This window comes from Varroa destructor, unplaced genomic scaffold (assembly GCF_002443255.2).
Source record: "Varroa destructor unplaced genomic scaffold, Vdes_3.0 BEIS01000004.1, whole genome shotgun sequence".
Taxonomy (NCBI): Eukaryota; Metazoa; Arthropoda; class Arachnida; order Mesostigmata; family Varroidae; genus Varroa; species Varroa destructor.
In genome coordinates, this window is record NW_019211457.1 from 40236735 (window position 1) to 40248405 (window position 11671).

Consider the following 11671-nt stretch of genomic DNA (forward strand, 5'->3'; position numbering starts at 1 on the left):
GTTAGTCGTCGATAGCAGTTTGCGACGTGAAGCCTCACTCTAGAAATCAGCATTTAAAAAATCAGAAAACTTAACGACACTCAACCTCCCAACAGTAGAAAGTACGTTTTTCCAAATATCACAACTTGGTCACTATTGTAGTTTAACTTAAGTCCCATTGAATATCTGCCTTACATGAATAGCATTTAGTTGACCTTGGCACTGATTGAAAAGGATTTAGGACACAATTATTTCAAATAGCCATCAGAAAACTTTCGGATCAGCATACCACTTTAAGTGTCATGTACATGCACATACTTCTAGGTTCATAAAACACTGAACACGACTATTTTCCTAACGCTGACCAGAAAGTTCCAGCCGATGATACTGGTCGAGAGAAGGACTGTACGCTCTGTAGTAGATAAACTGAACCTAACCACAGGAAAAATACCACATTCCAGGAATAGCAACACGAACAGACACACGCTGAACCAGGCCAAATCCAGGACAGCTGGATTAAACAAACTAATCCCGAACATGCGAGCCTAGTCTCACAGGTCGCATCGCGAACTCACGTATTACATGACTCAGACGCTTACCGGACAAGCCCAGCTTCAGATACATATGACCGAAATTTTTGTGGCCTCTGTGTTCCGTAAAGTTAGATGGACCTAGATATATAGCACTTATGCTGAACTAGGAAGGACAAAGAACGTGTACAATTGAGCAGACGCATATTAGTTATGAAAACTGTGAAAAAACAAGGTTGATATTACAGAAGGGTTGAACACAAATCAAAGTACTTGAAGGAGACCATAATGTAAAAAAAAGGCCCAATGAGAGCACGAAGCGCGTTGAAAACAATGTTGTAAAAGGAGTAGGATACCTGATCCTAAACGCGACACGCCCATCGGTCTTTTGAAGTAGTATCGCGCATCTATACCATGGCCCAGATGGAAAAAAGGTGAGATACATGTGATCGTAGGCGTATGAATATAAAATAAGTTCGTGTAAAAAGTGCATCATGAGAGACTTTGTGGGTAACAGTACAGACTGACTTTCCCCCATAGTCTCACAAACCAGACAGAGTCTGAAATCGGTTTTTGAAGGAGTCCTCCTGTCTCTCTGACACTGCGTAAAGGCATTATGCTTTCCCATTATAAAAAACAGACACTCATAAGCCTGGATAAATAAATTATTAGATAAATAGGACAATTTGTCTGAGCTATCATCATATGAGCCTTGAGAGCCATTTATCTCGAACTTTCCCTATATATGACTTGGCAATTTTCTCGTTAGATTAAATAAAAATGTTTCTACTGTACGTTCAATCTGTGCTAGCAGCAGAAAATATGCCGGGGAACGGGTTCTGATTTCGTAGCTTTTGAAGGCGGTATATCTATGATAAAACTAGAAAAGAAATAGCTCCACCCTATTCTGAACATAATATTATTTGAGTTATTGTTGAATCCATCTAAGCGGGTTTTTCATTAAAATGAATGGAAGAAGGCAAAGTCCAACATTACGGCTGCCGAAATAGACGAGAGATAGAAAGATTATGCTATAGCTGGTGCCATGCACGCGACTACACTGTACGTTTGCACCTGGCAGGGCTGGTCATCATATTCTCCTTGAGAAGGTGGTATCTACGAAAACTAATTCAAGGGTCCTCACACGGTCATATTTTACAGATCAGACCACCCTATTGCTGACTCTTTAGCTGATACTAGCGGCTTCGGGGCTCTTGCGGAAACTCTCGTCTATATGCAACTCTATATAGAGGTGTATTTCCAGCAACTAAATACCGCCTTTACAATTCACTGAAATTTAAAAATATGTACAAGTATTTATAATGGCGAATATACACAGATTTAAATAAGTTACTTGCCTGAGGCAGGTCAAATGAGATTATTTGCCTCAGAATGCGATGCTTTGGAGACTGGCCCTAACTCTGGGGTTATACTAGGTTTGTCAAGCTGTTAAAGAAGTGACTGTCTACGGAGGTTTAGAGCAGCATTTCATAGGTAGACAAAGTTTCGAAATCATATTCTAAATGTGCTTAGGACTGTTTACTAGATCAGTGTTCTTTGTGATCGCATATACATTAAAGTGAACTGTATCCCCTATTTCCTCAACTAGACATTATTTTATTTCAAAATAGATTTCCGGTGTGTGTTTTTACGGTGCAACATCCTTCAAAACTAAACCATCCTCGTTGGCATTACTGAACCTCAATCTATATTTGTGTATTTATTAGTTTTAAATTTCTTTTAAAGTTATAAGAATTTATTAGAAAATAGTTCCATAACTGGCTTTTATACAGTTGGATAAAATCTTGGAAAAGATCTTGTCAACTCAGTAGTCCTATCTTTGTTGCGCTGAAATAGTCCTTGGTATTTCAATTCAGGCCGGAAGGCTACCAAGGCGCTACAGAAATTCTAAAACACAGATGCTTCTATATTTCCAGGCTAATAATAGATACAATCTCAAAATACGAGAATAGCTATGTTAGTGAACAATTGTGCGTGTTTCCAGGATGCTAGTCGAAATTTGCTCCCTGATTTACGTGATTGATCAAAGTCTGGATTAAGCCAAATTTGTTAAAAGGTCTGAGTTTGTGGTTCACTGCGATTCACCTGGGATAAAGACTATCCTGGGAGGGAGGTATAGAACTTGCACTTCTATTATCAGCGGGCGTTACCTAGGCGAACTTAATGCTCTAAAAATACTGACCAATTCATCAAGGGCAAGTGGGTTAAATAATCATATGAATGAATTATGACTGTTTGGTCTTTCTCGCGTGAGGTAGCCAGTAGCAGCTTACGACTCTGTACGCTTCCTGAAGTAAAGCGTTATCATTAATCGGTAGTCAAAAAAATCGTCTCTTATGACGTCGTTCAGCAAACCAGTTACGACAATAGTTTATGTGAGTTCGTCGCAAAATTCGATGCCATACACGATTTCTGCGTATAGTACCTTGCTGGTTGTCGATCACCATAACAATCGCTGCAGAAATCGTACGTTGCCAGGATAGCATTTATCTGGGTTTTATCTAGGAACGACAAAGATCAAGTATTGTCACTGGCCCAGACACAAAACGCAAATACTGTTCCCATGCCTACGCCTAACGACAGACGTCCTAGCAATAGGTCATACGGTACAACGTAAGCGTACGACTGGCGAGATGTAATACAAGTGAGCGCAGTCTCGAGCTCGACTGACCTTGTTTTTGCGAGATCGTTTTATTGCCTGTGGCTGCCTTTCGACTCGTCGACCATACAGCATAACCTACGTAGTATTTTTGCTAAATTTCGTTCGAAATGAACACATTGTCAGGAGCAATAAATTGATAAACCAATTCTAAATCAAATAGACCACACGGCGCGTTAATGCTGATGAACCCCACAATATACGCACTGCGTAATTCCATTGTCTGCTGTTCACAGGCGTGACGATATGCCGCATTGGTTTAAGTGTAGGTGGTAGATGTCCAATTGAGGCTTGTCCTGCCCCAACTCAGCTTGGCTTCAATTAGTGCAGTACTCAATAATGGACCTATAAAGCCTCCGTAGGCAAAAATGTGAGGAGCACAGTTGGGTAGCTAACAATATAGATATACTGCTAATATGGTTTTAGTCCTTTTGCATATTGCTATAATCCTGACGCCACACACTAGAAAGTGTCTTGGGGGCTCAAATGGCAACGTATGTTAGGTGTGCCATTTTCCAGACATCAGCCAGTTTCGCCGAACTCTGGCCGAAACTGAGTCTTCAGGAAAATTACCTCATCGTACGATTATTTTACATATATTAGACAGAGCAGAGCTGAGACAGAACGCTTGTTCCTGCTTATCCATCATGGCACTGTACACCTGTTAACTGACGTAGCAAGCAGAACAAAAGCCGTCGTCAGCCAGTTATGTGAGGGGCAAATTTTTCTTAGCCTCCTCCTTTTTGACTTTTTTATTCCCGGAAAAATTCTCAGAAATAGGGACCTATATTCTTTGCGCTTTTTGTAAAACGCTAAGGTAATAATGCAGTCTTACTCTCAAACGTCGGCCATTTTACTATGACAGTTTTGGGTGCACTTTCTAGCGTGGAAATGAAAATACAACAAATCTAATTATGATCTCGAAATTCTGCTAACATTCTCTGCTTTCAGCAATAGTAGATAACTGGCTTTCTTCGAATCAACACTTGACTCATTGGGGTCGATTGATATCAGTCAATACAATTATGCCTTTGTTTTTTTTTTTTTAATAACACTAATGTTATAGGCGGACATCGTGCAAAATCTTGTGACAAAAACGTTCGATCTATTTTGGTTTCTTAGTAGTTATCGATGCGATCGTGACGCATGAAATATACGATTGGTGACAGAGCAATTCTACGGTATAGCGTTATATTACTGAAGTAATACGATTAGACGAATAACGGACACCATATTGCATACTGTGATTACTATAAGCTTCCCTTCGAGATATTTCGGCGACAAAAATCGAAGAAAGAAGAGTGTATCATCAAAACTCTGTTAGAAACGACTCTCTTACCGATTGCCTATTTACCTATACGTAAAAACAAAACGTTCCTGGTCGTTCAAGGACCGTGCCCAGGACGTTTAACCAACAGACTAGGTCTATTTAGCAATGCATGATACAGTAACGGTTGACCAGATAGAAAGAGGAAAATACCTATAACGAATTAATCAGAACGAAGAATGGAGAAGAGAGAAGAACCTGTCATTTTTTTCTCGGTCTTGCAGATACTTCATCCCTTGGACATTGACATTTTCCGTCTTCAGCCTATATAAGTCGATATAGCTACTTCTAGTCGCCTTTATCGGTACACACATGTCTGACACTGGCTGTACTGTTTTGTAATCTAGGCATTCGCCCATGCCGGCAGGCTAAGGTGCCGCCCTCCGGTTCATATATGCAGTCGTCGACCATATAGTGTTACGGAGAAAAACACTTTTATGGCATTCCTAGCGAAAGGGACTAGAGCAGAAAGATTCTTGTATGATGCTGGACATTGGATCCACTGTATGGATGGATGTATAACTCCCAAATACGCTTAGTCACAACGAACTACTCTCAAATACCATTTTCATATGCGGACCGGTGAAACAATTCACGTATGCGCGAAAATATTTTACCATAAGAAAATTCAGGTAAAGATCGGCGATTTAACCCAATTCAAATCACCAATTTTTCCGTATACCCCCGGTTTGCAGCTCAGACTATACTCATCGAAAATCAAGCGGTGGGTTGTACCTTCTGCCGCGCTAAACACAGTGTAACTTTAAGGCCTGTAGAACGGTAAGTGCCCAAACGTCCACCTAAGAATGAAGAAGTTTTTCTTCCGGCTATGTGTTCGTCTGTGTCACATTATTGACTACGGTGCTCCCGGAAGAGATGTTTGGCTTCAGTGCCTCAAAACCAAAGAGAACATCAGACACGTAAGGTGCAAGACCTTCATGTCAGAACTGATCACAGCTGGGGGCAATAAGAATTGTGTGATTGCGTTTTGAAAAAGCTCCCAAAAATCCGAAAGGGTTTTGAGATCATCGCCTTCAATGGCCGAAGTTGCTTATCCCGGCTGCCTATTACAGTCAATAGCCGTACTGTTACGACCCGTAATTGTTAAGGAAATCTCAAAAGACCAAAAATAACATAATTTCTTACATGTGAAGTAAGTATGAGCTCGGAAACGATTCAAACACTCGTGCATCAGCTGTGTTCCACCGTCTCCGTGCCACCGACTCGTCGTTAACCCTGCACATCTTGTGTATGGCGAATATCCCGGTTAAAATAGAACTCAGCAACTCTTTTTGGTCGTATTTTGGCAAAAAAAAACTATACACTTGAACAGGTACAGAAGGTGCAATGAGTCTCCTCATTGTTGGCGACTCTTCCTAATGTCAGATCTAGTATTCGGATATGTTAAGAAGATCGTTAAAAGATGTAAAATTGTAGTCACTTTTAAAACGTATCAGCAAACTTCTGAATAGCTCTCGCAAATGATAAAAACCGGGTGACGCCGCTATGTGATTTTGAAGATGTGACGATGAAACATTTGAAAGTGACAGAGCATTTCAAGCTATGAGAACGCAAAAAAATCAGCATCGCACTTCTATTACATATTTTAGGACAATGACACATTATGTGTGATTGGCCTGCAAGCAAACGTCATCAGTTGTATTCTTATCCTGAACGCTTTTGTTGGTCGATTCGTGCAAAGAGTTAGCGGTAGTGGTTGAAAGCTTCCATTGACTTTCACTTGTTGCGGAGGTTTCGTGCAGCCGTTTTACATATTTTTTACGTTTAGGGTATTACTGGCGCAATCCAAGGAGCTTCTTCGGAGGCGAAGACGGAAAGATCCTTTCTGGTTTCAGAGACGATTTAAAGGCATCAGGATTCGGAGTACAGCTGTCACTTTCTTGCCCCACATGGCAGGCTCCGCTGCGTGCGATGCTGACTTTTTTGCACTTTGATAGTTCGAAATGCCCTGTCGCAGACACTTTCAAATGCTTCATCGGCATTTCTTTCAAATCATACAGCTCTCCAGCATCGACCAGCTTTTGACATGGCCCAAAAACATGTTTAGGGAACGATTACGATTAGAAATTTAGATCTTTTAACGGTTCTTTCAATACATCCGAACACTAGGTGCGATGTTGAAAAAATGGTCAAAGATACAAAAGATTTGCTGCGCCTTTTGTGCATGCTTACGTGTGTGATTTTTCAATTAAAATACGACCATGAGAAGCATTGTTGAATTCTTATCTTGACCAGGACGTCCGTCAACGTCCTTATGATCTGTAATACGAAGACGGTTAGATACAGCTGACGCAAGAGTGTTTGAATCCTTTCGAAACACATGCTCACGACACACATACTTATTTCAAGTCAGACGCGCTTTTGGGGTTCTCTAAGCAGTTCCCAGACTGTAACAATACACTTGTTAACTTTAATAGGCAGCTTGGTCAGGCAACTTTGTCAATCGAAGACGATGATTTTAAGGCCCTTTCAAGTTTCTCTGAGATTTACGCATACGACTTTCTTAACGCGCAGTTATTATCTCTGTCCTGATATTAGCGTTTCAAGCTCTACGTGTTTAAAATTCTCCTTGATCCTAAGACACTGAAGGCAAACATCTCTTATCGAAGTACTATAACGAATATTTTTACGCATATTGACAAGCTAAAGGAAGATGGAAGGAACTTTTTTTCAGCTTCAAGTGGACGTCTGTTATTTTGCATAGCTGCAGTGAGACATTTACCGGACTGTGCGAATTTCTGCGATCATAATGAGAGTCGAAAACCGGAGGTGTGGGGAAAAATCATATTGAGCTAAATTGTCGAAATATTTTTGCCTGCACTTCGTTGCTCTCCATGCGAAGGCCTTCATTTGATAGTCACGGGCGTCGTGATTGACCAGATTTGAAAGCTATGCGTAGTGATAGACAATGTTCTTCTCCGCAGCACTAAGTGGTAGACAAGTGCGCATTGGGGCAGGATGGCAGCACTTGGGTCTGCAAGCATGGACGAACGCCTAGACTACAAAATAAAAGAAATATACAGCTAGAATTTACTCCATGTAAGCAATTATAGATCACTGTTTTCAATACCCATATAATTTTCAAACAAGACACGCGTCGATTGAATGGCCACGCCTAGATATAGGCTGAAGGCGCAAGGAGTCAATGTCTAGAAAGAGGATCCACAATATCGAAAGAAGATCTTTCTAGCTTTTCATGTTTTCCTCTGCTCGTTTCCACCTAGTAAATCGCTGTCATATCATCCATTTGCTAAACAGGCTTCTGCTATTTAAATTAAGTGGGGCTCTAAAACAGGCGTAAACATTTCGTTTTCACGGATGAATAAAACAGACCCTAGATAATAAAGTTACACCTTACACTCTCGTTTGCCGTCCCGCAGAAATGTCTCGTATATTTTTTTTTGTCAAAGGATTTAAGAGAAATCTCGTGGCGTAATAAAAATGGTAACGTTTCATGTCGATTAGATAGTTTTGAGAACGACTAGCCCCGACCAAGTGGTGCGCAGTGATGACCTTTATTGCAAAACTAAAATAGACCTATTCATCCATAAGGAAATGTGAGATGTACGGTATTGTCGAGGATAATATCAGCTACGTGTTGGGCATATCAAATTCGATAGAATTTTCAGTTTGTGAATATTGCAGCGGCAAATTTTGACGTATAGCATAATTACAGAAGCTTCAGTGGTACCAAGTTGGATTTGAAGAACGATGCGCACATTTCTACTTATCGCTTCGCAAAAAGAAAGAAGAGCATTTGAATGACTGACTTTTTCGCGCTAAATTAGCGGTTCCACGTGTCTGTCCTATATATATATATATATATATATTCAAGGCAGGGCATCTAAATGCCAATTTGCTTATTCAGTCTACGCAATTCCATTTTAATTTCAGGATAAATCACTCACCAGCCACTTTCAAAGTTCTTCTTTAATCTGTGAATAATCTTTTTTCAACAGTGATCATTTACCAAACAATATTGGTAGGTATAAACTCGCTAAACTAATGCTTGAGTACGCTATATACAAAAAAAATTGGCGTTGAAGAATTGCATTTTAGGCTGATAGCAGGCCAAGGGCTCCAAAATTGCTTGCTTTTGAAATGGCCTGTAAGTACAAACAGGTATAAATAAGCGCAGGAAGCTACAAAACGTCTGACCGCTAAGGCTTATTTGGATGACCCGATTGGCATTTAAAACGGCCTTTAAACGATCTAGTTATCAAGAATGGCTTTTTTCGAGTCCTTTAAATGCTTTATTGAACTTTATTTATCCCTTTATCGAAGATTTTCTGCATTGTCTCTTGAAAATGGCCCTTGGCTTTTTCAGAAGCCGCACAATAACGTAGACCGTCGATTTCAGGCAGAGACAGACAATTGAACAGTTTCAGTGGAAGGAAGCTTCGTATCGTACCAGCATGTCGAACAATAGCTGATTTTCCTTCAGATTTCGAACAAGTCTACTGATTTGTCTCAAAGACAGCTGGCTTTTTTTCTGCTAGCAAGAATAGCAGATGATAAGCAGCCAGCTAAAGCTTATTATCTCACAGTTGAAGTAGCGGAAAATACAAAACGTACCGCAATAGCTGCATATCTAATTCTGCAACACGTCTATATAAAAGCGCTTTAATCCCGTTTCTATATTCTTATAACTCTGTGATATACGTATACTACAGGGGACTCCGCTCTTAGTCGGCAAGGTCACCTGAATGGCCACAATCGTCAATATTATGCCTATTTTGAAGACGTGCTAACGCTATGGCACCATCACAAAGTCAGTTATACAGGAATATAAAAATAATATTAGGGTGCTCCTGTTGTAAATACGTTGCATAAATGGGCTGTATATTGTAGTAATTTGGCTATCTCTTACATCTTTAGCACCTGCAAAATAAAACTGTTTAATTGTCAAGAGATTTTCTCAAGTTGTCTCATCTTGCATATTTAAGTTCGTTTACTTGCAAGAAATAATAATATATAAATGTAGGCAAATATTTGTTTGCCTAGAGACAAGATCTCTATAATTTAATGAAGGTTCAACGAGTTATTATCTAGTCAAACGTTTGACACAAGGTTCGCCGATTTTTGCCTAAATTCAACTTTCTTTAATATGAGAACTTTATGCGATAGAAAAAAATTTTCGATAGCCAGGCAGCGTGCGTAGCCAACCGTCTGGTGCGTAATCAACAATCCCAGAAGCACTAATTGAGCTTACATGAAAATGCTAGAGCTATTGGTTAGCTGAAAAAAAAACCGGACAATCGCAGGCTGACGTGATAGGTGTTAGTATCGTAAAAGGCAGTACTTGCCATAAGGCTCATCAGAATTTAAAAATTAAATCATATTGTCGTGCAGCACGATTTCAGTCCTACATTTTCTTTGACTTGATCTGTCTCCTTCTGATCTATTATCGTGCATATTCGTATATATGAAGTGTTTATCAAATATGGATCACCATTATTAGTTTTGATACAAATGGAGCAATTAGGTACAAAAAATTGAAGGCATTTACGGCCAAAGAAGATACCTATAATTCCACCAGGATCTGCGCCGTACGACCGCTAACCTCACTTTTGGTCGAATTTCGCACCATTACCACGACAGCATCGTCACATTTGTTAAGTACTTCCTAGGTCATGCTTGATAATGCTGCCTTAACTGTTTATCCATGTTTTGTCTAATACTGATTTGCTTAAGGTTTTATTACATGATTAACTGACGAAAATGTATAGTCCTGAATTAAGATCTCACTTGCAGCTATTGACCTGCCACATCAATTTGTCTCAGCGTTGTTTTTGAACGTTCACAAGGCTCTCATTCATATCGTCATCAGCGATTTTTTGCCCCCTGTTCACAGTGTACACAGTATTCTCCTCAGGGTTAGCCCTTGTCCTTAATCACGATCGCATTGATTGTTGGCGTCACTATTTCGGTATTCACTTTCATGTGTACGCGCCTATGACGTTCTTTCCGTCGTACACGTATCCTTTCCGTGGCTCAGCAGCGATCCTGTGATGCGGCATAGCATTTTTATTTCACAATTACATGTCGGTTCCTTCAGTCGCGCACTTCAAGGGTGTTCTCGAAGATACAGGCTTAGGCAGTAAACGGGCCTGTCCACTTTGCCTTTAGGATCGGGTATCTAGACTCGGGGCAGGTACCCTTTCCTAGGCCTGCCCTTTCTCTGTCCTTTCCACAAGGACTGACCGATTTAGACTCAGTTTTGTTGAGGAAGCTAGCATGATGCTCCGAGTCTCTGTCACAGGTGAAGCATACGATATATAAGTAACACCGAACCGTGAACTAAAGCCGAACGAGTCAATGTGACACGCATTCGTTATATATTTTCATATCGGCTCTACATAGTCTAAGACATTACATAGTAGGCGTTTGAAACCTTGCAGATTGTGCCATACAAATGTTTTCTACAAACCTAACATTTTTTGTTGCTTACTAAGATGCGTCTTCTAATAAAATTTAAAGTTATCGACCCGTATTATTTGTGAATCGGAGCCTACGTCTTTAGGCTCCTCAACAGTTTTACATTTACTGTTCGGATTACAATGCCTAACCTAGGTATCTATAGCTCTTTTGATCTAGAAAATTGCTAAATCCATATATATATATATATATATATATTGATATATATATATATACATAGATTGCACAATGTAATTGACCTTATTACATGGCAGCAGATACATAAACTTGAGTCCGGCCGATGCAGAACTTGGTAACTTAGTTTGTGAATTTCGATTTTTGCCTAAATTTTGATAATTAAAGGTGCTTGGCATTGTTATTAAGGAGCCACGCCATTTTGTCCTATGAATTGTTATGCCATGTACTTACGAGGTTCTCTGTAAAATGTAAATATCAACAAACGCCGCTTTTTATTATCAATTAATAGGTTAAAATACTCTGATGGTTGATGCCCGAGCGCGCGATAGTAATGGGTAATCTATGTAAGTGTTTAGCAGATTTACTCAGTTCTCCTGTAACAGGACATTAGCCAGCTATGATGAAGCCTTAATGTCGACCTGTGATTAAACCGGTGCCCATACTGTTGTATAAGTTAAATGCCGTAATAGAATATTAGCACTTTGTATAATTAAAAATTAGTTATTGAAGGATTATTTT

At 39.8% G+C, this 11671-nt stretch overlaps 1 protein-coding gene across 6 annotated transcripts in view; it reads right to left on the reverse strand.

The window, feature by feature from the left end:
* TrissinR (Trissin receptor) overlaps positions 1–10648 on the reverse strand; it is a 46013-nt gene extending 35365 nt beyond the window's left edge. For 2 of the 6 annotated variants that reach the window (XM_022804063.2, XM_086987179.1), the window contains exon 1: positions 10101–10648. The gene's annotated coding sequence lies outside the window, so the exon portion shown is untranslated. Of the gene's footprint in view, positions 1–10061 lie in introns of all 6 variants that reach the window. The other 4 variants (XM_022804062.2, XM_086987177.1, XM_086987182.1 and 1 more) reach the window with 3 other exon arrangements.
* Positions 10649–11671: the final 1023 nt, after the last annotated feature.